Source organism: Lathyrus oleraceus, chromosome 3 (genome assembly GCF_024323335.1).
Source record: "Lathyrus oleraceus cultivar Zhongwan6 chromosome 3, CAAS_Psat_ZW6_1.0, whole genome shotgun sequence".
In the NCBI taxonomy this organism is placed as follows: domain Eukaryota; kingdom Viridiplantae; phylum Streptophyta; class Magnoliopsida; order Fabales; family Fabaceae; genus Lathyrus; species Lathyrus oleraceus.
The window spans coordinates 204,074,773-204,100,654 of record NC_066581.1 but is presented as its reverse complement, the minus strand read 5'-3'; the positions used below and the strand labels follow the sequence as shown (position 1 = coordinate 204,100,654).

The 25,882-nt window shown below is 38.6% G+C and overlaps 1 non-coding gene across 1 annotated transcript; it reads left to right on the top strand.

The window, feature by feature from the left end:
* The first annotated feature begins 6,929 nt into the window (after nucleotides 1–6,929).
* Nucleotides 6,930–7,036, top strand: LOC127133161 (small nucleolar RNA R71). Its single transcript, XR_007807153.1, has one exon. It is a non-coding gene; the product is annotated as a small nucleolar RNA R71 (small nucleolar RNA).
* The last annotated feature ends 18,846 nt before the right edge of the window (nucleotides 7,037–25,882 follow it).

The following is a 25,882-nucleotide window of genomic DNA, read 5'->3' as shown; positions in this document are numbered from 1 at the left end:
ATGTACTGCTATTTATATATATTGTTTGTTTATTATGGTCGTGTCTATGCATGATTGTTATTTATGCGTGTTTAGCATGTTCGGCTAATTAATTTAGATATCGGTATGTAAAGTAAGCGGAATAAAGGAATCAAAACTGAGTTGGTTTAAATTTATTTAAAACTATAGTCACTTTTTTTCTGGTCTCAATTTACAGAGTTAATACCAAAGTTTTTGTACGAGAGTAAAAGACATAAAGAAGTTAAAATCAATAGAACGACGGTTTGAGCTTTTAACTGGACAGTGTAAATTGAACATTAACTTTAAATCAGGGCGAAAGCAATTTTTAAGGTTAATTAAATTCTAATCATTTTCAAAAATTATTTTTAAAGGTTAAATGTGAGGACGAGAGTTAAGCATTTAAGTTTAATCATATAGTCTAAGTCAACAGACCGAGAGTTTGAGACGAGGGCGTTTAAACGGTTAATATTTTCTTAAAAAGAGTTTCTATAGAATCTATTGTTTTCAAAAAGTGATTTTAGATTTAACTAAATAGTGAGAGCGTACGTTAATATAAAGTCATAGTCTGATTCAACAGAGCGAGAGTTTGAGGAAAAGACTTTTAATTAATAGTGTCTACTGAAAAGACTTATTTTAAAACTAAGAAAAAGACCAACGAAGATTTGATTCCCTAATTACGATGAACTACATACCGATATCCGTGTTATTTGATATTTAATCTAGATCCAATTTTAGTTTTACCTATTCCCCCTAATCATCAAAGTATCATCCACCTTAGCTTTACGAAGTAACCCTAGAAAAACGATATATCGATTCATTAAGTCCCTGTGGGATCGATATCTTTTAAAACTACGCGATTAGACTGTGGACTTGCAATTAATACCCCGATAGACTCATAAAGTCACGATCAAGGATGAGGTGGAGAGGCAGCATCATGGTAACCAGTTGGTGTCTGCGGATCAGACTCAGCATTAAGAATCTGGTTGTCAAGAATCTCATAATCTTGGATGGTTTCAACAGATTTAACAGGAGAAGGCATTCCATCCAGGTTGTAGAGCCAATTATTTCGGTTATGGACACTAGTCATCGGGCTAGGCATGGTGAATAGGTAAAAAGCTTGGTTGTTAATTAATAGTTCAAACTCTTCAGGTCCAAGGTTTCCTATAAACATAGTCTTGAAAAGGAAAAGTATATTCATAGGCTGAATACCACAAAAAGGGTTCAAATCAAGCATGGGTTGGCGCAATCCAATAGCATTAGCAATCATAGTTATCAATCCTCCTATTTGAATCGGTGCACGGTCATCTTGAATGAGGAGGTCAAAACTCGCCAACATATAAGTGGCACCATTCACTGGACGATTCTGGGAAGCACAAAATATTTTGAAAAGTTCATCACGTGATACTGTGGTAATGTTTGATCTTTTCCCAAAAAGAGTGTGTGCTAGGATCTTGTGGAAATAATGAAAAGCTGGGTTATGTATGTTTCTAGAAAGAAACTCATGTTCCTCAGGTTCGTCATTTCCCGTCAAACTTCCCCAAAAATGCTCAAGCTCTCGATATTCAAAGAGGTCTTCTTGGTTCATGGTGAATGTGTCAAAAGAAGTAGGGAACCCTAAGAGGTTAGTAAATTCTCTAATGCTATACTGATACTCCATATTGAATATCCTGAATTGAATGAAACCTCGGTTTATTCCTTTTCCATGGTTCGGTAAATAAATCAGGGAGCTAAGGAATTCTAGAGTTAGCCTCCGGTAAGTAACAAATTGTCTCCGAATAGGAGTGGTTTCCCACCCTATTTGATTCAGAAGATATAGGACACTATCTCTTAGCCCAAGTACGGTCATTGCACAATCATCAGCATAAAAATTTGGGTGCATCTCTCTCTCAGCAAGTTCTTCAAATTTTTGTCTCTGAGCTCTCCCTCGGAAATTAATACCCATGTGATCAATATGTGCCATCAGGTTAGTGTTAACTAAAGAAAAGAAAAAACAAGAATTTTAGTCAGGATTTGGCCAGATGCCGAAAGAAGAAAAGAGAAAAATTTAATAAAATAAAGAAAATGAAGAATGAAAACTGAATAAATTAAAAGAATAATCAAATAAAAATAAAAATTTGTGGGTTGTCTCCCACGAAGCGCTTTGTTTAATGTCGCAAGCTCGACATAAAACTATTAAATGTTAATCTATTAATTTTGGAGACAATACGTCTAAGTGCAGGACTTGCGAGTCTTCATTGTTTTCAGCATAATGATAATGTTTTAGACGCTGCCCGTTTACGATAAATGACTCAATAGATTTTCCTTTAATTTCTACAGCCCCACTAGAAAAGACATTAGTGACTTTGAAAGGGCCAGACCACCTAGAGCGTAGTTTTCCTGGGAATAACTTAAGTCTAGAGTTAAACAATAGGACTACATCGCCTTGTTTGAAAGTTTTCCTTGATATACGTTTATCATGCCATTTTTTCGTTCTTTCCTTGTAGATTTTGGCATTTTCGTATGCATCTTGTCTAAGTTCCTCTAATTCGTTTATATCTAGAATTCGCTTTTGCCCGGCGGCCTTATAGCTTAAATTTAAATTTTTAATAGCCCAATAGGCCTTATGTTCTAACTCCACTAGGAGGTGACACGATTTACCATAAATAAGCTTAAATGGGGTTTTTCCTATGGGAGTTTTGTAAGCGGTTCGATATGCCCATAAAGCTTCGGGTAATTTTGATGACCAGTCTTTCCTCGATATAGCGATAGTTTTTTCCAATATCTGTTTAATTTCTCTATTAGACACTTCCACTTGTCCACTAGTTTGAGGATGGTAAGGTGTTGCTACTCAATGTTTTACACCATACTTAAATAATCATTTTTCGAGTATCTTAGATATAAAATGAGATCTACCGTCACTGACGACTATTCTTGGGACACCAAATCTTAGAAAGATTATATTCTTAAAGAGTTTAATTACTACTCGTGTGTCGTTTATTGGAGAAGTTATAGCCTCAATCCATTTTGATACGTAGTCAACCGCTACGAGTATGTACTTGTTACCAAAAGAAGGTGGAAAAGGTCCCATGAAATCTATTCCCCACACATCGAAAATTTCTACTTCCAAAATGCCTTTTTGTGGCATTTCGTCACGTCTAGATATGTTTCCTGTGCGTTGACACCTATCGCATTTCTTGACAGCGGTATGCACATCCTTCCATATGTTTGGCCAATAAAGACCGGCTTGTAGGATTTTAGAGCAGGTTTTGGATGTACTTGCATGTCCACCATAAAGAGCGGAATGACAATGTTGGATTATACTTTCTACCTCTTCAGGTATACAACGACGAAAAATACCATCGGAGCCTCTTTTGAAAATTAAAGGGTCGTCCCAGTAGTAATGTTTTATGTCATGGAAGAATCGTTTCTTTTGTTGGTAGGATAAATCAAGTGGAACCACTCCGGCGGCTAAATAATTGACAAAATCAGCGTACCATGGTGTAACGCAATAAGCCAAGGTGGTTTCTACCTGTTTGTTAGCTCTATTTTCTTCCAAATTAGCTATAAGTTTACCGTACGAGAAATCATCGTTGATCGATGTTCTTTCCGGTTCCAGGTTTTCAAGTCTAGAGAGGTGATATGCTATTACGTTTTCTGTTCCTTTTTTATCTTTGATTTCCAAATCAAATTCTTGTAGCAACAAGATCCACCTTAGGAGTCTAGGTTTAGCGTCCTTTTTTGTTAAGAGGTACTTAATGGCAGCGTGATCAGTGTAAACGATTATTTTAGCTCCGACCAAGTAGGAACGAAATTTATCTAGTGCAAATACTACTGCTAAAAGTTCTTTCTCGGTCGTGGCGTGATTCATTTGCGCTTCATCTAAAGTTCTACTCGCATAATATATGACGTGAAGTTTTTTATCCTTTCGTTGTCCTAAAACAGCGCCTACGGCGTAGTCACTTGCGTCACACATTATTTCGAAAGGTTCATTCCAATCCGGGGTCTGCATTATGGGCGCGGAGATCAATGCTTGTTTAAGTGTTTGAAATGCTTCTAAACATTTATTGTCGAAGATGAATTCAGCGTCTTTCATTAATAATTCGGTTAAAGGTTTAGTTATTTTAGAGAAATCTTTAATGAATCGTCGGTAAAAACCGGGATGTCCTAAGAAGCTTCGTATTTCCCTCACAGTTTTCGGAGGTTGAAGGTTTTCGATTACTTCTATTTTGGCTTTGTCTACTTCAATTCCTCTATTTGATATGATGTGTCCTAAAACAATTCCTTCTTGTACCATAAAGTGACATTTTTCCCAATTAAGTACTAGGTTTACTTTTACACATCGTTCTAGAACTCTTTCGAGGTTCTCAAGACATTCTTCGAAACTTTGCCCGCATACAGAAAATTCATCCATAAAGACTTCCATGATGCTTTCGAGAAAATCGGCGAATATTGCCATCATGCACCTTTGGAAAGTTGCAGGAGCATTGCACAAGCCAAACGGAATTCGTCGATAAGCGAAGGTACCAAAAGGACATGTGAACGTTGTCTTTTCTTGGTCATCAGGATGAATTGGTATTTGAAAGAAACCTGAGTAACCGTCCAGATAGCAGAAATGAGAATGCTTGGCTAGTCGTTCTAACATCTGGTCTATGAATGGTAAAGGAAAATGATCTTTTCGGGTTGCTTTGTTTAGCTTTCTATAATCAATGCACATTCTCCATCCCGATTCAATTCATTTGGTTATAGTTTCTCCTTTTTCATTTTCGATCACTATTATACCTCCTTTCTTTGGTACTACATGTACAGGACTAACCCATTTGCTATCGGATATAGGATATATGATACCTGCCTCTAATAACTTCGTTACTTCCTTCTTCACTACCTCACTCATGATCGGGTTTAGTCTCCTCTGATGTTCCCTAGAAGTTTTACAGTCTTCTTCTAGCATGATGCGGTGCATACAAATTGAAGGACTTATCCCTTTAAGATCGGTGATGTTGTATCCTAATGCGGTTAGATATTTTCTTAAGATATGTAGGAGTTTTTCGGTTTCAAGTTTTCCTAGGTCTGCATTGACTATTACTGGTCGTTCAAGTTCTAAGTCTAGGAATTCATATCTCAGATTTTTGGGAAGTTTTTTCAGGTCGAGGGTTTGTTTCTTAAGGCATTGCGTAGGGTCTGATGTTATTGCTAAACATTGGTTCAGTCTGTCTTCTACACGATAGTCGGATAAATCGTCATTTTCGAATTCTGTTTCTTTTATGCATTCATCGATGATATCCATGAAGTAACATGTGTCTTCTATTGCAGGTGCTTTCAAAATTTTGGAAAGAATAAACTCAATTTTCTCTTCTCCTACTTCGAAAGTGAGTCGTCCTCGTTTTACGTTTATAATAGCACCGACAGTTGCTAAGAAGGGTCTTCCCAATATAATGGGGGTGACTTCATCTTCTCTTATGTCCATAATTATAAAATCGGTGGGAATGTAGAATTGACCTATGCGCACGGGAACGTTTTCAAGAATTCCTATGGGATATCTAACGGAACGATCTGCTAATTGCACAGACATTTTAGTTGGTCTTAATTCTCCCATTTCAAGTTTCTTGCATATGGACAAGGGCATAACACTGACACCGGCTCCTAAATCGCATAAAGCTTTGTCTATGACAAATTTTCCTATATGACAGGGTATAGAAAAACTACCAGGATCTTTAAGTTTAGGAGGCATATTTTGGATTATTGCGCTACACTCAGCAGTGAGTGTAACGATTTCGTCATCTTCAAGTTTCCTTTTATTAGATAAAATTTCTTTTAAGAACTTAGCATACGAGGGCATTTGTGTAATAGCTTCTGTAAAAGGAATTGTGACGTTTAATTGTTTCAGTAGGTCAACAAATTTTTTAAATTGGCCCGCGTTTTTGGTTTTAATTAGCCTTTGAGGATAAGGGATAGGTGGTTTGTAAGGCGGTGGAGGTACATAAGGTTCTTTTTTTTCTACGGTTTCCTTATTACACTCTTCCTTTTCCTTAGGTTTACTTTCTTCCTCAGTTGACTTTTTAGAGTTTTGGTTCTCAATCCTTGGGTCAGATGGTCCTTCTACCTCTGTACCACTTCGTAATATAATTGCATGAGCGTGGCCTTTCGGATTAGGTTGGGGTTGTCCAGGAAATGTACCAGTTGGGGAAGCAGTAGGCGCTTGTTGTTGATCTACTTGTGAGATTTGTGTTTCCAGCATTTTGTTATGGGTAGCCAGGGCATCTACTTTACTTGCTAGTTGTTTAATCTGTTCGCTAGTGTGTTCATTCTGGTTTAAGAACTCTTTATTGGTTTGCTGTTGAGAAGCTATGAAGTTCTCCATCATGATTTCCAAGTTAGATTTCCTAGGAACGTTATTGTTAGGTGTAGATGGGGTCGACTTTTGATATCCAGGTGGTACAGCTGGAGCTTGACTGGGAGCTTGACCTGGTGCGTATAAAGCGTTGTTACTTTTATATGAAAAATTAGGATGGTTCTTCCAGTTTGAGTTATAGGTATGCGAGTAAGGATTTCCTTGAACATAGTTCACCTGATCTGTTTGAATTCCTGATAGGAGTTGACAATCTGTGGGAGTGTGACCTTGAATTCCACAGACTTCGCAATTTTGAGTTACGGCAACCACGGTGGCTGGAGGTGATACATTTAAACTTTCAATTTTCTGGGCAAGAGCATCCACTTTTGCATTAACATGATCAAGGCTACTTATCTCGTACATGCCACCTTTCGTTTGAGGTTTTTCTACCATTGTTCGGTCGCTTCCCCACTGATAATGATTTTGGGCCATGCTCTCGATAAGTTGATAAGCGTCGGTGTAAGGTTTATCCATAAGCGCACCACCGGCGGCGGCGTCTATTGTTAACCTTATGTTGTACAAGAGACCATTGTAGAAGGTGTGAATTACTAACCAGTCCTCTAAACCATGGTGTGGACAAAGTCTCATCATGTCCTTGTATCTTTCCCATGCTTCGAAAAGAGATTCGTTATCTTTTTGCTTAAATCCATTTATCTGGGATCTCAACATAGCTGTTTTGCTTGGAGGAAAATATCGGGCAAGAAAGACTTTCTTCAACTCATTCCATGTGGTGACTGAGTTGGAAGGAAGAGACTGAAGCCATCTTCTAGCTTTATCTCTTAACGAGAAAGGAAAGAGACGAAGTCGAATTGCCTCTGAAGTGATACCATTAGCTTTAACAGTGTCAGCGTATTGGACAAATACGGATAAATGAAGGTTTGGATCCTCGGTAGGATTTCCAGAAAATTGATTCTGTTGCACTGCCTGCAACAGCGAAGGTTTAAGTTCGAAGTTGTTCGCTTCGATTGCGGGTGGAGCAATACTCGAATGCGGCTCATCTTGCGATGGAGCAGCGTAATCTCGAAGAGCACGAGCTGGTTCGGCCATCGCTGGTATCGTCGAAGGAAGGAGATTTTTGAGATCAGGAATTTCAATTGGAGGAAGATTGTTCGTAGCACGATACTCCCGAATTCGTCGTAATAATCGGAGATATCGTTCAACGTCGTTGTTTCGTAAGTAGTACGGCTCGCCTTGTGAGCGAGTGTGTGGCATACAAATCAACGAAAAAGGGAAAAAAAATAAAAATTGCCTTAGTCTCTACAACGTAACAGGAGAGTTACGATATCGACTAAATAAAAGTCCCCGGCAACGGCGCCAAAAACTTGATCGCGACTTTATGAGTCTATCGGGGTACTAACTGCAAGTGCACAGTCTAATCGCGTAGTTTTAAAAGATATTGATCCCACAGGGACTTAATGAATTGATCAACCATTTTTCTAGGGTTACTGCGTAAAGCTAAGGCGGATGATACTTTAATGATTAGGGGGAAAAGTAAAACTAAATTTGGATGTAGATAAAATATCAAATAATATGGATATCAGTATGTAGTTCGTCGTAATTAGGGAATCAAATCTTCGTTGGTCTTTTTTTTAATTTTAAAATAAGTCTTTTCAGTAGACACTATTAATTAAAAGTCTTTTCCTCAAACTCTCGCTCTGTTGAATTAGACTATGACTTTATATTTAAACGTACGCTCTCACTATTTCGTCAAATCTAAAATCACTTTTGAAAATAATAGAATCTATAGAAACTCCTTTTGAGAAAATACTAACAGTCTAAACACCCTCGTCTCAAACTCTCGCTCTGTTGACTTAGATTATATGATTAAACTTAAATGCTTAACTCTCGTCCTCACATTTAACTTTTAAAAATAATTTTTGAAAATGATTAGAATTTAATTAACCTTAAAAATTGCTTTCGCCCTGATTTAAAGTTAATGTTCAATTTACACTTTCCAGTTAAAAACTCAAACCGTCGTTCTATTGATTTTAACTTCTTTATGTCTTTTACTCCCTTACAAAAACCTTGGTATTAACTCTGTAAATTGAGACCAGAAAAAGAGTGACTATATTTTGAAATAAATTTAAAACCAACTCAATTCGAATTCCTTTATTCCGCTTACTTTGCATGCCGATATCTAAATTAATTAGCCAGACATGATAAACATGCACAAACAATAATCATGCATAAATACGACCATATCAAACAAACAATATATATAAACAGCGGAACAAAGCATATGTAAATTAAAACGATAAATTAATTAATTAATGAACCTGGAAAAATACTAGAAATCTGGATTTTATCTCCTAGCTTCGGTGCTCGAACACTCCACCACAAGTCGGTTGGATTTGTTCTTCACAATTCTCGATCAGATAGGAAAGTAAAAACAAGGAAATAAAATACTATGATCTAACGTAAGGTTAGATCCAGTAAAAATTACACAATAATTTCCGGTGTAGAAACTATCGTGAGAAAATAAATTGTATGCTTCGGAAATTAAACTAGAAAAGAAAAGAAAATAAATTGCTTGAAAATTTAGAGTGCTGGAAAAATAGTACGGAGCCGAGAGAGCTTCCATTGGCTTTTGTGAAGTCTATTTATATTCACCTCTCAAAAATAACCGTTTTCTAGAATGGGTCTTCAGTGTCATTCAAAACGTCTACGAGTGTAGGCGAGGATTTAGGGGAAACCGTCCACTCCGTTACGCACGTAAAGCCTAAAATATAGGATGGAATGTGTGACGTCCATCACACTATGTGTTACGGTCGTAACACTAGGTCTTAGGACGTGGCGCTCGGCACGTGGTTGTGACGGTCGTGACAGCCATTTCCTTTGTTCCAAACGTGGGCTGGGCTTTGGGTCTTCAGCTTGCTGCTTTTCCTAGAAAATCCTCTTTTTGCACCCCCCCTCTTCTTTCTTTTTCACACGTGCTTTAAATAATGATACCTGAAATAAATAATAAGAAAATACCAAGTAATATCGAATAATATAAAATAAATTGACTCAAATAACGATATAATTTAATTAAATCAAGTCTAAAAATGTGATATAGTTTCATGTTATCACGAAGCTGAATGGATTCGGACAAGGTTCAATGAGTTGAGTCTTATCGAAGAGAAGCGAATGGCAGCCATTTGTCATGGGCAGTTGTATCAAAGTCGGATGAAGAGAGCCTTTGATCAGAAAGTGCGTCCTCGATGCTTCCAGGTCAGAGATTTGGTTTTGAAAAGGATCCTTCCTCCTCAGACAGATCACAGGGGCAAGTGGACTGCTAACTATGATGGACCGTATATTGTCACCAAGATTTTTAATGGTGGGGCCTTAATGCTTGCAACGATGGATGGTGAAAACTTCACTTCCCCGGTGAACTCAGACGCAGTTAAAAAATACTTCGCATGAAATAGACCCGCTGGACAATAAAAAGAGTAGTCCAGGCAAAAATGGGCATCCCGGCGAACCAAGAAAATGAAAAAGGTTCGGGAAAAAATTAGGGATTAAAAGTGAAAAGATTGTACACACGGTAAGTTGAAAACCTGAAAAGGCAACTTAGGCAAAAATGGGTATCCCGGTGGATTGAAAACCCGAAAAGGGCGATCCAGGCAAAAGTTAGGGATTAAGCGAATGACTGCGTTCTGAGTAGTTCTGAATCTCATCTCGTGTCAATGACTGGAAACTTTTGAAGGATAGGAAACAGTCCAATCACTCTTTCAGAAAGTTGATCATCTGGAGGATCTTGAAGACGAGCAAGTCATAGCAGAATTGGAACCCAATAGAAATCCATTTCACATTGCCATTAGATTAATGTCTGTTTTTATCTGTTGTGCAATTACCTCTTTCCAGGGATTGCTTTCTGGCGTAAAAGCCTATTCAGAGGCCATTCAATCAATAAAATCATGTTATTCAGTATATCTCTGTTTTCATTTTCATTTTTCTGTTTTGTTTGCAAAAATGACGTCCGAATTTTTTGATAAACATTGCATCATGACACATAAGAGCTTTACAGGTACATGCTTAATAAACATTTAAAATTGTTGTAAATTTTAAGTGCTTTAAATCGTCTATTCAGAACAGGTACCCTTGGGGCATTTCCTTAAAATCCCCTGCAGATGATCGTGAATGTTTTCCACCAATAGACGAATTCGGTATCTTGTCCCTGCAGAGCTGATCAGAGCGTTGGATTCTTCAATCCCCAGCAGGTTCTCACCACTGTACCTCCCCCCCAAGCGGTGGTTTCAGATTATACACTCCCCAATAGAGTTGACAGTGTCAGACTATATACCCCCAGCGGAGTTGACAGTGCCAGACTGTATCTTCCCAGCAGAAGCGGCTGCTCCTTAGAGTTCGAGGCCAGATCGATAATCCCAATGCCAGATCCATGGTTTCTTTCCTTGAAGCAGAACCTCGGTACCGTATCGGTGTTTGTTTCCCCTGTTGAGTCATCTCTCGCAGATCGTGGTTTCCAAAACCACTATCGCTTTCCCCAACAGCAGGTTTTCAGTGTCGTTCTCTCCCCAGTCAGAATCTCGGTATTTCGTCATTGCTAGAATACGGTGTGGCGGGTCATTTCCCCACAGAATTCTTTGCGCTGTGCATCTCCAATAGCCTTGCCAGGGTCCAGAAGATGGTGATCATTTCCCCAGCAGATCCCCTTGCCTCAGCTTGGCATTCTACCCAGCATTTCGCATCCCTGCATGTAGAATCATATTGCATTGCTTCCTCCCAAATCGCGTAGCATTTCCATTTTCATGGAACATTACGCCATTGAAAAATTCAAACATACGCATGTAAGCATAAAACATTCTCGGTATCCCAAGTGATAAGCCATAAGTTGTTTCCAGTACTCAGACTGAAGATTGTTCATGACTTACCTTTGTTATCCCCAGCAAGTGTCATTGGCCCATGCGCCGCCTCTATTATCGTTCCCTATTTCTGCCGATGCTGACAGGCATGAAGTTTCCGGTATTCAGACCGAAGTGGCATTCAGGCCAGTTTTCCGATGTTCAGATCGAAGAAGTTTCCGACGTTCAGGTCAATGCAACTTATGGCATTCAGGCCAGTTTTCCGATGTTCAAATCGAAGAAGTTTCCGACGTTCAGGTCGATGCAATTTGTGGCGTTCAAGCCAGTTTTCCGATGTTCAGATCAAAGAAGTTTCCGACGTTCAGGTCGATGCAACTTGTGGCGTTCAGGCCAGTTTTCCGATGTTCAAATCGAAGAAGTTTCCGACGTTCAGGTCGATGCAACTTGTGGCGTTCAGGCCAGTTTTTCGATGTTCATATCGAAGAAGTTTCCGACGTTCAGGTCGACACAACTTGTGGCATTCAGGCTAATTTTCCGATGTTCAGATCGAAGAAGTTTCCGACGTTCAGGTCGACGCAACTTGTGGCGTTCAGGCCAATTTTATGATGTTCAGGTCGAAGAAGTTTCCGACGTTCAGGTCGACGCAACTTGTGGCATTCAGGCCATGGTTATTTCTGTATTACCATTTATTTTGGTATCCAGGTTAACATTCTTTTTTGGTATTCAAACTGACTCTCACCGTACCAGACGAATTCTTCTTTCAAGACCACCTCTTTGCCGATTCTGACAGGCATTGTTACTTCACTTCACTTTAGTGCAAATTTTTGGGCTTTTATTGTATTCAATCCCTTGATACCTCGAAAGCACGAGAGTCGCTGCTATCTTCTTTCCAAGTCTCCAGTTGATTGAATAGGGGCAGCTGTAATACCCCAAAATTTACCTTTCATTTTTCCTGGAAGCATACGCTTTACACCTCATGCATGCCTTCATTTTTAGGTCATTTAGCATTTGGATTTCATCATGGCAATCGGAATCGGATCCAAGAACATCATCCAGGACACTTTGTGGGTCCTATCTGGGTGATCAGTCAACACAAGGGAAAGACTTGAGTTACTTCCAACAGGGGTCTATTCGTCAGTCAAAACGTTAATCTTGAAGGAGCAAAGGTTTGTTCATGAGTTGTCATGCTCGCTAGGCGAAGCCCACGTGTTTTAAAAAAAACAAAAAAAAATAATAATAATAAATAAATAAATAAATAAATAAAAGAAAAAATCTTGGACTTGGACCTCTCTCATTTGAGCCCACAGGTCCATAAAAATCAGGTTATAAATTCAGAGTTTCAGTGAAACAAAAGGCAATTCTATTCCTATTACCATGTCTGGGAAAAAGATAGTGAGAGAAGAACCCTGGGGAAAAAGATAGTGAGAGAAGAGCTAACAGAGTTCAGAGCAGCCTCCAAACCCTGAAGGGAACTCAACTGCACAGAATCACCTCTGCCTCACATAAACCCTAAAGATTGTTTTGTAAACCTCACGGGTGCAACTCAATTTCAATCAAGCTCTCCAATCAGGTTTGCCCTTATTCCCATTACCTTTGAGCTGTGAATTTGAATACTCTGAATGTTTGAGGTATTATGGGTGAATTTGATACCCTTTTGATGCATGTCTTTTTTGTGAATTTTAATGGCATGATTCATGTGGTTACATTTTGATTTGGGGGCAACCCTTGATTACCCTATGTTTTTTGTCTCTAACCTGTTTGTTGAGTTTTTGTGAGGGCTCACATGACTTTTGCAGGGATAACTTGCATGGTTTTCCACTTTATTTGTGGGATACCCCCTGGAGGTTCATTCCGGTTACCTGTACTGACCCACTTTCTTTGATGATGTTAGCTTGGAGGGATCTCAGGGTTTATCGTTCCTTTAATTGCTGTTACCTCGGATCTTCATCCGTGTGGTACCTTTTACATTTTTCCCGCATTTTACTGCTTTCCTAGCTGGAAGACCTCGATAGGAGGCAATGTTTTTGTGTTTACTTTATGCAGGTTCCTTCGTCAAGGACTGCCTTTTTGCATGAGTTTACCAAACCCTAACCCTTCATTGATTTTTCTTCTCCTAAACACACGTTTACTCCTTCTACTACAGGCGAGTAAGTCTCCAAAGGTCGAGCATCCGGTAGATTGCGTAGTAACGTCGTTCGTCCAAAACCCAATCCATAACCCCGTAGTTAGCCGAACTACGGCTTGCTCTAATTCTCATTCCAGATGAGATACGTAGGCATAAGACGCGATGTCTTAGCGAGCACACATCCCCCCAACCCATAGGTCAGCCGAGCTACGAAGACTCTGATTCTCATATTCAGATGAGATATGTATGCAGTGGATGCGACATCCGCGCGAGTCATTCTCATTTAACCCTTTTTTTAGTAAACAGCACAAGATAAACTCACACCCTTTAGACAAGAACTACAAAAGTGGATCCCGTAGAGTACTACGGATGCGTAGGGGTGCTAATACCTTCCCTTCGCATAACCGACTCCCGAACCCAAGATTTGGTTGCGAGACCTTGTCTTTTCCTTTCCTTTTTTCAGGTTTACTTCGAGCGTTACCTTTCCCTCCTTTGGGATAAATAACGCACGGTGGCGACTCTTCTGTCATTTTCTTTCGCCGGTTGTTTTTTCGCACACTGTATTTTTCAGGTTGCGACACCTTCAAATCACAATATCAAATCATCTCCAACATTACTCATCTATACTCTTTCTTTATCATACTATTTCTATGCCACACTCAAGCTCTGCAATATCAAGTTATGTCTCTGTTAACTATGGGTGATGAACACAGAGGAACACTCGAGAATATCTCGACATTTGTATGTTATCACTCTCTTTTTACTTATTCAATTTTTTGAGTCGTATACCTTTGTTATCTATGTTTGTATTATGTATTTCTTCTTCTTATTGCATTTCTTACTTATGTGTTATTAGGATCCAAAGCATTTTCGAGGTCGTGTACATGAATATGTACCTCACGATCCTTTGATAGAACCATATATTAGAGGATGTGGATTTGGAAATCTCCTCAACATTGTCTCGTACTCGGTGGACTACAAGTTTATTCTTGATTTGTTGGAGAGGTGGAGACTCGAGACCCACACATTTCACCTTCCTATTGATGAGTGTATCGTCACAAGCATGTGGTTGGTCAAGAATGTCGTCACTCGCCCTGATAAACGAGAACCCATTCATGTTCTCGTTTGCAACTAAGTAAGTCTAACACTTTATCATTTAGTTAATTATATTTTATATTACAATTAACTGTAAATAATATTTTTCATATTTTTTTATCTAAGGTGGTTAGTAAGGGGGGTGAACTACAATAGGTGTCTGAAACACGCTATTGTAGTATATCGCAATCTATTGGACCACATTGGACATGACGATGCAATACTCCTACACAACTATATTTTAATTTAAAAATACTTATCAAATTATTTTTTATCTAATCGTTTCGTATTGTTTTACAGTTTATCTGGAGGCCATATATGGGTGTTGATCATGATGTGAACCATGACGATGCTGCAATTTGGACAACGAAGACATCGATTATCCGATTCACTATGGTGGAAATGCACCAGAGTGGTCGGGTCAAATTGCAGTTCGACATGCAACAACAGATTCCAGAACCTCCCACATGTTTGGGGAATTGGCATCAAAAAAGGGTTGATGTACAATGGGATTATTCTGACTCTAAGAGACTTTGCAAAAGTGGTGTGTCGTCTGTAACACCCCGATAATAATATGGTAATTATTTAAATTAAGTTAATAATATATTTATTAATTTAATTAGATAATTGAATTATTATTATTATTATTTTTGGAATTATTGAATTATTATTATTATTGGAATAATAATATAATTTGGAAAATATATAAGTTGGAATAAGTAAAAAGAGTTTCATTTTTGGAAAATAAGGTTTCACGTGAAACTCAGAGAAGCGATCGAGAAAGTGGAGAAAAGGCAAGAGGAAGAGCTAGAGAGCAAGGGTTGGAGAACGGAAAAGCTTGAAGCTCAAAGTTGTCGGATTAACTCAGGTAAGGGGGGTTTATCGTCGTTTAATGGGTATTATGGGTTAGCATGTAATGGGTAGTGATAAACCGTTGAATTGACCCTAATTGGGATTTTTGAATGCTGAAAATTATGATGGAAATGTTGTGCAAAAACTGAAATTGAACCTGTAATTGAGTGTGTTGTAATTTCCCTAAAGTATAGCTTTTTACGGAATTGGAATCGGAGGTCCGGAAGTCCTCCAACGGCGGAAAATGCGGAGAATTCTGCATTCTGCTTTGTGTTAGCGCAGGGACTGCTGTTTTGTCTGCGTTAACCGGTTAACCCAGGGTGTTAACCGGTTAACACTGTTGCGAATTGTGAAATTAGTGTTGTTTTGCCTGCGTTAACCGGTTAACCCAGGGCGTTAACCGGTTAACACTGTTGCGTTTTGCCAGAAAGTGTGTTTGTGCTGCGTTAACCGGTTAACCCAGGGCGTTAACCGGTTAACACTGTTGAAAAGTGGGAAAATTGACATTTTAATGTTGTGTACGTAATTGATGTTTGGCCTATGGTGGCGTATGATGTAATAGGGATTAATTCCCGCTATTTTGAGCAGTATAGGTATTAGTAGAGTGTGCTAATACTGTGGTTGATTATTTAACCTGATAGGATGTTTTGATACATGTGTTGATGATGGTTGATAGTATGCATAATGTTGTGAATGTACATGTTATGTATGCAATTGTGAATGAACTGTTGTATGGCTTAGAGTGTGAGCCTAATGTCCATTGTGGATTTTGCTGTTGATGTTGCATTGCTAGATGATTAGCATGCATATTGTGGCCTTTAGGGTGGTAGCTAATTCCCATGGTGAGGAATTAGTGAGTTAGTCATTTTGGACTGTTGTTGATGTTTGCATGCTAGGTGATTAGCGTGCATAGCATGTCCCATTTGGGGTGGTAGCTAATTCCCATGGTGAGGAATTAGTGAGTGAGTCACTAGGTCTCAAATGAGTGGGACTAGTGGGCTTGGTAGCCGTGCCTGGATTTGGACGGTGAGGTGAACTATATGTTCACAAAGAGTCGGTACCGCATGCATGGAGTCTCATTGCATAATTGATGTATGGCGTATAATATGAATGGATGTATTCCAGTATTATACGTGTGTTGTGTGTTGTGTTGATGTTGAGTATGATTGAGTTGATATTGCTGTTACTGAACGTGTAATCTGATTTGGGTGATGAAACGTGTTATTTACTTAGCATTACATGATGTTTTATAATGCTTGTTATATCGATTGAGGAACTCACCCTTACACTATTTTTCAGGTAACGAGCAATGAGTTGAGTAGAAGCTAATGCTTGGAGTCTAGTGTAGTCTCCTTAGTGGGTCGTGCTCTGATAGATGTAACATCGGGACGGGACGTTTTTATTTTGTTGAATAATTTCACATGTAATATGTTACATGTTTTACATGATTGATGAGATTTCTATCCGCTGCGTTTTATGCAAATGTTTATGTTTTGAATTAATAAAAGGGCATGACCGTTATACTGTTGAATGGTGTGCAGTGTTGTGTGTGACACCCTTAACTGCATAATTACTCTGAGTTTTATATGTTATTTTAATTAAATATTTGGGGTATTTTAGAAGGGTGTTACATTAGTGGTATCAGAGCATAGTCGGTCGAGTCGAGTCGTAATTATTCTGTTTCCCCTGTACGGTATAGGTGTTGTGTAACCCTATCAGTACTCATTGTTTTAGTTTGTTTGGGTTTTCAGAATAGAGATGGCTGGAAGAGGTAGAGATGATGCTGCGATTGCTGAGGCTCTGGGTATGCTAGCTGGAGTACTTGGAGGGAATCCGAATGTTGTGGGAATGGGAGCTGCTCGTCAATTGAGTGAGTTCCAGAAGAACAATCCTCCAATGTTCAAGGGAGCATACGATCCAGATGGCGCTCAGAAGTGGTTGAAGGATATCGAGAGGATCTTCCGAGTGACTGAGTGTGCCGATAACCAGAAGGTCAGGTTCGGTACGCATATGCTGTCAGAGGAAGCTGATGATTGGTGGGTTGCTACCCGCACTGAGTTGGAAACTGCTGGGAATGCTGAGATCACTTGGGCTGTGTTCAGAGAGAGATTCCTGAGGAAGTATTTTCCAGAGGATGTCAGAGGAAAGAAAGAGATAGAGTTCTTGGAATTGAGGCAGGGTAACAAGTCTGTTACGGAGTATGCTGCTAAGTTCACAGAGCTGTCGAAGTATTACACTCCCTATAATGAGGCTGCTGGAGAATTTTCGAAATGTGTGAAGTTTGAGAACGGGTTGCGTCCCGAGATCAAACAGGCTATTGGATATCAGCGGATCAGAGTGTTTTCTGACTTGGTTGACTGTTGCAGGATTTTTGAACAGGATTCCAAAGCCAGAGCAGAGAGCTATCAGCAAAGGGTTGATAGGAAAAGCAAGAATCAGAATGATCGTGGGAAACCGTATGCAGCTGGCAGAGGTTTTCAGAGTCAGAGTGGGATGAAGAGGCCCAGTGGGGGAGACTCTAGTGCTCCTGCTAAGTGTTACAGATGTGGTCAGGCTGGACATCGTGTCCATGAGTGTACCAGTGCTGAGAAGAAATGTTTCAAGTGTGGCAAAGGTGGTCATTTGGCGGCAGAGTGTCGGTCGAAGACTGTGACTTGCTTCAACTGTGGAGAGGTGGGTCATATTAGTCCACAGTGTCCTAAGCCAAAGAGAGAGAATCAGTCGGGAGGCAAGGTCTTTGCCTTATCGGGTTCTGAGACTTCTGCAGATGATCGTTTGATCCGAGGTACGTGTTATATTAATGGCTTTCCTCTTGTAGCTATTATTGACACAGGTGCTACTCATTCCTTTATATCTTTGGATTGTGCTGTGAAACTTAAGTTAGAGATATCTAAGATGTTGAGTAGTATGGTGATTGATACTCCTGCAAAGGGTTCAGTGACTACTACTTCAGTTTGTTTGAATTGTCCTTTGAGTATTTTTGGTAGAGACTTTGGGATGGACCTTGTGTGTCTTCCACTAGTGCAGATTGATGTTATTTTGGGTATGAACTGGTTGGTGTTTAACCGAGTTTCTATCAACTGTTTTGATAAAACTGTGATCTTTCCTGAGATTGAGGAAGGGAAGAGTTTGTTTCTATCAGCCAGGCAGGTGAATGAGGAAGTAGCAGATGGGGCAGAGTTGTTTATGCTGTTAGCGACTTTGGAGGCTAAAGATAAACTGGCGATTTGCGATCTAGCCGTGGTGTGTGATTTTCCTGATGTGTTTCCTGAAGAAGTGAATGAATTACCGCCAGAGCGTGAAGTTGAGTTCTCGATTGATTTGGTACGTGGTACTAGGCCGATATCGATGGCTCCGTACCGTATGTCTGCTGTTGAGTTAACTGAATTGAAGAGTCAGTTGGAAGATCTGTTGGATAAGAAGTTTATTCGTCCGAGTGTGTCACCGTGGGGTGCACCAGTGTTGTTGGTTAAGAAGAAAGAAGGTACTATGAGGTTGTGTGTGGACTACAGGCAACTGAATAAAGTAACGATCAAGAATCGGTATCCTTTGCCGAGGATTGATGATTTGATGGATCAATTGGTTGGTGTGAGTGTGTTCAGCAAGATAGATTTGAGATCTGGGTATCATCAGATACGTGTGAAAACTGAGGATATTCAGAAGACTGCTTTCAGAACGAGGTATGGACATTATGAGTATTCTGTAATGCCTTTTGGTGTGACTAATGCGCCTGGAGTATTTATGGAGTATATGAATAGGATTTTCCATCCGTATCTAGATAAGTTTGTTGTGGTGTTTATTGATGACATTTTGGTGTATTCAAAATCTGAAGAAGAGCATGCTGAGCATTTGAGAGTGGTTTTAGAAGTTCTACGAGAAAAGAAGTTATTTGCTAAACTCTCTAAATGTGAATTTTGGTTAGAAGAGGTTAGTTTTCTTGGTCATGAAATTTCAAGAGGTGGTGTTGCTGTTGATCCTTCTAAGATAGAAGCGGTGTCTAAGTGGGAAGCTCCGAAGTCTGTTGCTGAGATTCGAAGTTTCCTTGGTTTGGCTGGTTATTATAGGAAGTTCATTGAGGGATTTTCGAAGTTGGCGTTACCGTTGACGATGTTGACTAGAAAGGGGCAAGCGTTTGTTTGGGACTCAAAATGTGAAGAAGGTTTCCAAGAGTTAAAGAGAAGGTTGACTACTGCTCCTATTCTGATATTACCGAGTCCGTCGGAACCATTTGAGGTTTACTGTGATGCTTCATTGTTGGGTTTGGGTGGTGTGTTGATGCAGAATAAGCAGGTTATAGCTTATGCTTCGAGACAACTGAGAGTTCATGAGAGGAACTACCCGACACATGATTTAGAGTTGGCAGCTGTGGTATTTGTTCTGAAGTTATGGAGGCATTACTTGTACGGGTCAAGATTTGAGGTTTTTAGCGACCATAAGAGTTTAAAGTATTTGTTTGATTAGAAAGAGCTGAATATGAGACAGAGGAGATGGTTAGAATTTCTGAAGGATTATGACTTTGGTTTGAATTACCATCCGGGTAAAGCAAACGTAGTGGCTGATGCATTGAGTCGGAAATCATTGCATATGTCTATGTTAATGGTTAAAGAATTGGATTTAATTGAGCAGTTTAGAGACTTGAGTTTGGTGTGTGAGAGTACTCACAATAGTGTTAAATTGGGAATGTTAAAGTTAACGAGTAATATTTTGGATGAGATTAGAGAGGGTCAGAAATCCGATATGCTCTTGGTTGATAAGTTGACTTTAGTGAATCAAGGCCAAGGTGGTGAATTCAGAGTTGATGAGAATGGTGTTTTGAAATTTGGTAATCGGGTGTGTATTCCGGATGTTACCGAACTTAAGAAGAGTATTCTGGAGGAAGGACATCGTAGTGGCTTGAGTATTCATCCTGGCGCTACGAAGATGTATCATGATTTGAAAAAGTTATTTTGGTGGCCGGGAATGAAAAGAGAAATTGCGGGTTTTGTTTATTCCTGTTTGACTTGTCAGAAGTCAAAGATTGAGCATCAGAAGCCGTCTGGGCTAATGCAACCGTTGGCTATTCCAGAGTGGAAGTGGGAGAGTATCAGTATGGATTTTGTTTCTGGTTTACCGAGGACAATTAAGAATTTTGAAGCTATTTGGGTGATTGTTGACAGATTGACAAAGTCGGCTCATTTCATTCCGATCAGAATGGACTATCCGTTAGAGAAATTAGCTGAGTTGTATATTGAGAAAATTGTAAGTTTGCATGGTATTCCGTCGAGTATTGTTTCGGACAGAGATCCTAGATTTACATCGAAGTTCTAGGAAGGTTTGCAGAGGGCTTTGGGAACTAAACTGAGATTGAGCTCTGCATATCACCCGCAGACTGATGGTCAGACTGAGAGGACGATTCAGTCACTAGAGGATCTTTTGAGAGCTTGTGTTTTGGAAAAGGGAGGTGCTTGGGATTGTTATTTACCTTTGATTGAGTTTACCTACAACAATAGTTTTCATTCGAGCATTGGTATGGCACCGTTTGAAGCTTTGTATGGTAGGAGATGTCGGACACCTTTATGTTGGTATGAGTCCGGTGAGAGTGTTGTGGTTGGACCGGAGATTGTTCAACAAACTACGGAAAAGATTAAGATGATTCAGGAGAAGATGAGAATTGCTCAGAGTCGTCAGAAGAGTTATCATGACAAGAGGAGGAAGTCACTTGAGTTCCAAGAGGGAGATCATGTGTTTCTTCGTGTTACTCCGATAACTGGGGTTGGTCGAGCTTTGAAGTCGAGGAAGTTGACACCTCGATTTATTGGTCCTTATCAGATTTTGGAGAGGATAGGGGAAGTAGCCTATCGTATCGCTTTACCGCCGTCACTTGCGAATTTGCATGAGGTTTTTCATGTGTCTCAGTTGAGGAGGTACATTCATGATCCGTCGCATGTAGTCCAAGTAGATGATGTACAGGTGAGAGATAACCTGACTGTTGAAACATCACCTATGAGGATCGAGGATCGAGAGTTGAAGCAGTTGCGGGGTAAAGAGATTGCCTTGGTGAAGGTAGCTTGGGGAGGACCAGCAGGTGGCAATGTGACTTGGGAACTGGAGAGTCAGATGAAGGAGTCTTATCCGTAGTTATTCGCTTGAGGTATGTTTTCGAGGACGAAAACTCTTTTAGTGGGGGAGAGTTGTAACACCCCGATAATAATATGGTAATTATTTAAATTAAGTTAATAATATATTTATTAATTTAATTAGATAATTGAATTATTATTATTATTATTTTTGGAATTATTGAATTATTATTATTATTGGAATAATAATATAATTTGGAAAATATATAAGTTGGAATAAGTAAAAAGAGTTTCATTTTTGGAAAATAAGGTTTCACGTGAAACTCAGAGAAGCGATCGAGAAAGTGGAGAAAAGGCAAGAGGAAGAGCTAGAGAGCAAGGGTTGGAGAACGGAAAAGCTTGAAGCTCAAAGTTGTCGGATTAACTCAGGTAAGGGGGGTTTATCGTCGTTTAATGGGTATTATGGGTTAGCATGTAATGGGTAGTGATAAACCGTTGAATTGACCCTAATTGGGATTTTTGAATGCTGAAAATTATGATGGAAATGTTGTGCAAAAACTGAAATTGAACCTGTAATTGAGTGTGTTGTAATTTCCCTAAAGTATAGCTTTTTACGGAATTGGAATCGGAGGTCCGGAAGTCCTCCAACGGCGGAAAATGCGGAGAATTCTGCATTCTGCTTTGTGTTAGCGCAGGGACTGCTGTTTTGTCTGCGTTAACCGGTTAACCCAGGGTGTTAACCGGTTAACACTGTTGCGAATTGTGAAATTAGTGTTGTTTTGCCTGCGTTAACCGGTTAACCCAGGGCGTTAACCGGTTAACACTGTTGCGTTTTGCCAGAAAGTGTGTTTGTGCTGCGTTAACCGGTTAACCCAGGGCGTTAACCGGTTAACACTGTTGAAAAGTGGGAAAATTGACATTTTAATGTTGTGTACGTAATTGATGTTTGGCCTATGGTGGCGTATGATGTAATAGGGATTAATTCCCGCTATTTTGAGCAGTATAGGTATTAGTAGAGTGTGCTAATACTGTGGTTGATTATTTAACCTGATAGGATGTTTTGATACATGTGTTGATGATGGTTGATAGTATGCATAATGTTGTGAATGTACATGTTATGTATGCAATTGTGAATGAACTGTTGTATGGCTTAGAGTGTGAGCCTAATGTCCATTGTGGATTTTGCTGTTGATGTTGCATTGCTAGATGATTAGCATGCATATTGTGGCCTTTAGGGTGGTAGCTAATTCCCATGGTGAGGAATTAGTGAGTTAGTCATTTTGGACTGTTGTTGATGTTTGCATGCTAGGTGATTAGCGTGCATAGCATGGCCCATTTGGGGTGGTAGCTAATTCCCATGGTGAGGAATTAGTGAGTGAGTCACTAGGTCTCAAATGAGTGGGACTAGTGGGCTTGGTAGCCGTGCCTGGATTTGGACGGTGAGGTGAACTATATGTTCACAAAGAGTCGGTATCGCATGCATGGAGTCTCATTGCATAATTGATGTATGGCGTATAATATGAATGGATGTATTCCAGTATTATACGTGTGTTGTGTGTTGTGTTGATGTTGAGTATGATTGAGTTGATATTGCTGTTACTGAACGTGTAATCTGATTTGGGTGATGAAACGTGTTATTTACTTAGCATTACATGATGTTTTATAATGCTTGTTATATCGATTGAGGAACTCACCCTTACACTATTTTTCAGGTAACGAGCAATGAGTTGAGTAGAAGCTAATGCTTGGAGTCTAGTGTAGTCTCCTTAGTGGGTCGTGCTCTGATAGATGTAACATCGGGACGGGATGTTTTTATTTTGTTGAATAATTTCACATGTAATATGTTACATGTTTTACATGATTGATGAGATTTCTATCCGCTGCGTTTTATGCAAATGTTTATGTTTTGAATTAATAAAAGGGCATGACCGTTATACTGTTGAATGGTGTGCAGTGTTGTGTGTGACACCCTTAACTGCATAATTACTCTGAGTTTTATATGTTATTTTAATTAAATATTTGGGGTATTTTAGAAGGGTGTTACATCGTCAATGGAGGAATCGAGGACAACACATCTTAAACGAACCAGTCATCCATGGTGTAAGACCAACTCAACAATATATGACATGGTTTAGGTCGGTAACAACTCAATAATTTGTATCTGAGCCGCGGTATTTGATGGATCCACGCCAACTAGCTTGGTCATCGTACGGCCTACGACAATTCCCCATCCAACACCAATGTCAAACCACCCAAACCCAACAACCAGCCTCACAACATCAACCTGCCACATACACACAACAACCAAACACCCAACCTCGCAACCCGTTCATGTCATCCACCCAACAACCAACCATCCAACATCACAATCCATTCATACCACAGACCCAACCACAAAACCAATAATCAAACCTTGCAACCACAACCGTCTATAGCCCAGATGATTCATATGGGTCACTTCATCGTAGCCCCCCACCAATGACCACTCAAACATCCCATCACCAAAACACACAACCATTGTTTAACTATAGTACGCCTCAGGAACCATTGTTTCATTTCCAAAACGATTCAATGTCCCAATTTGGGAAACTATACCGTCCCTAATCCACCAAACCCCAATGACCTAACTACGATGACATGGGAACCGAACTCAATTACTGAAGCGCCGTTGGCCAGAGCCCCTCCGGATATTGGGAACAAATGATGATACATTTGTCAAATATCGCTGGAACTTCCGTCGGACCTTCCCACCAGCCATCATTCGATCAGGTCAGCACACAAAGACATCAAATACCTCAAGAAAATCGGGGGAGACCTCGGAGACAAACTAACGCACCTGGATGTGGAACAGGGGGGAGTTTTGATCGGGTCGGTCATTAAATTTTTGTCAATCCAATGTAACCAATTATTACCACATGCATAAAAAAATTATTACATTATTCTTTTTTATTTGATAATAAAAAAAATTAAAAATTAAAAAAAAAACAAAAAACAAAAACAAAAAATAATATAAGGGTGTATGCGCCAGATGAATTGGCGCATACACCACATGCACCATTCAGGCGCCAGGGCATTGGCGCCTCCTCATGAGGACCAATGCATGCGCCAAGAGCATTGACGCCTCCTCATGAGGAACCCAATGCAGACGCAAATGTCTTGGGCGTCTCCTCTTGATGATAAGGGATGCGCCAGTTCATCTGGCGCATCCTCTTCTAAAAGCGGTTATTTTGCTCTCTTTTTTTAAAATATTTATTATTTTCATTTTTTTTTAAAATGGTTATTTAAAAAAATCTTGGAAAAGAGTTTTGATACTTATTTTTTAATATTTTTAATTTATTTTGTGTACTAGAAGATTTTGAAAAAGAGTTCTGATACTCATTTTTTAATATTTTAATTTATTTTGTATACTGGAAGATTTTAGAAAAGAATTCCGATACTTATTTTTTAATATTTTTAATTTATTTTATATATTGGAAGATTTTAAAAAAGAATTTTTATAATCAATTTTTCAATATTTTTAATTTATTTTATATACTGGAAATTTTTGTAAAAAAAATTCGATAATTAATTTTTTAACATTTTAGACTTTTAATAAATTATTTATATGAGAATTTTTTTTTAAAAATAATATAGAGGTAGCGGAATAAATGATGGAGTATAGAGTAAAATTTTCTAAAAATATGATTAACAATTATTTCATATCGGAGTGGATAATGGGTCAGATTCGGGCCTAAGCACAGAATCCAACCAAAATCTCGGGCCTATGATTATGGTCAATTTCAACAATTCTAATCTTTTATTTAATCGGTTATTCAATTTTCAGTTTGAACATTTATTCGATTCGGAATGAATGGGTTAAACCATTTTTAACGCATCTAAATTTTTGTTTCACTTCTATTATTTATGTGGTTATTAAAAAAATATAAAATATCTCTGGAACACAAAATAGATAGAATGTTTTTTTGAATTTTTTTTTCTGAATTTCAAATTAATTATTTACGCAACAACATTTATGTGCATTAACTTTTTTTACCAATATTAATCACTTAATTGTTTTTTAATGAATATATATTACGCCAAATCAATCACTTTAAGAAAAAAATTATTTAAAAAAATTATATTACGGAAAATTAAACTAACAATTTTAACGATGGATTATTAAGAAAAATGGTCTACTTAAATTAACAGTAAAATTGATCTTCTTGAAACTAGATAGAGTAAGTAAAATGTGTTCTGGATTTAATTGTTGTCTCCAAATCATTTCTAAATAAATTATTGATTTAAATAATTAGGCATGGTTGAGTGTAACAGAGCTTCGTGATAAAACACTTTGTCACTCTTATTATCTGAACACTAATCTACTATGTGATATAACTTTAGGAAAAAAAGGAAAAATAATCTATTAATTGTAATTCAGTTGGTTTCAATTTTATAAGGACTTTTTTGATTTAGATTATAATAAGGGCCATTTTATTTTAATTTTTAAAAAATGATTTTTTTTATCCTTTAAAATGGATTCTATAAAAACGTTTTTAAATATTATAAAAATTTTATAAATTAAAAATTTTAATTGTTTGCATTTTTA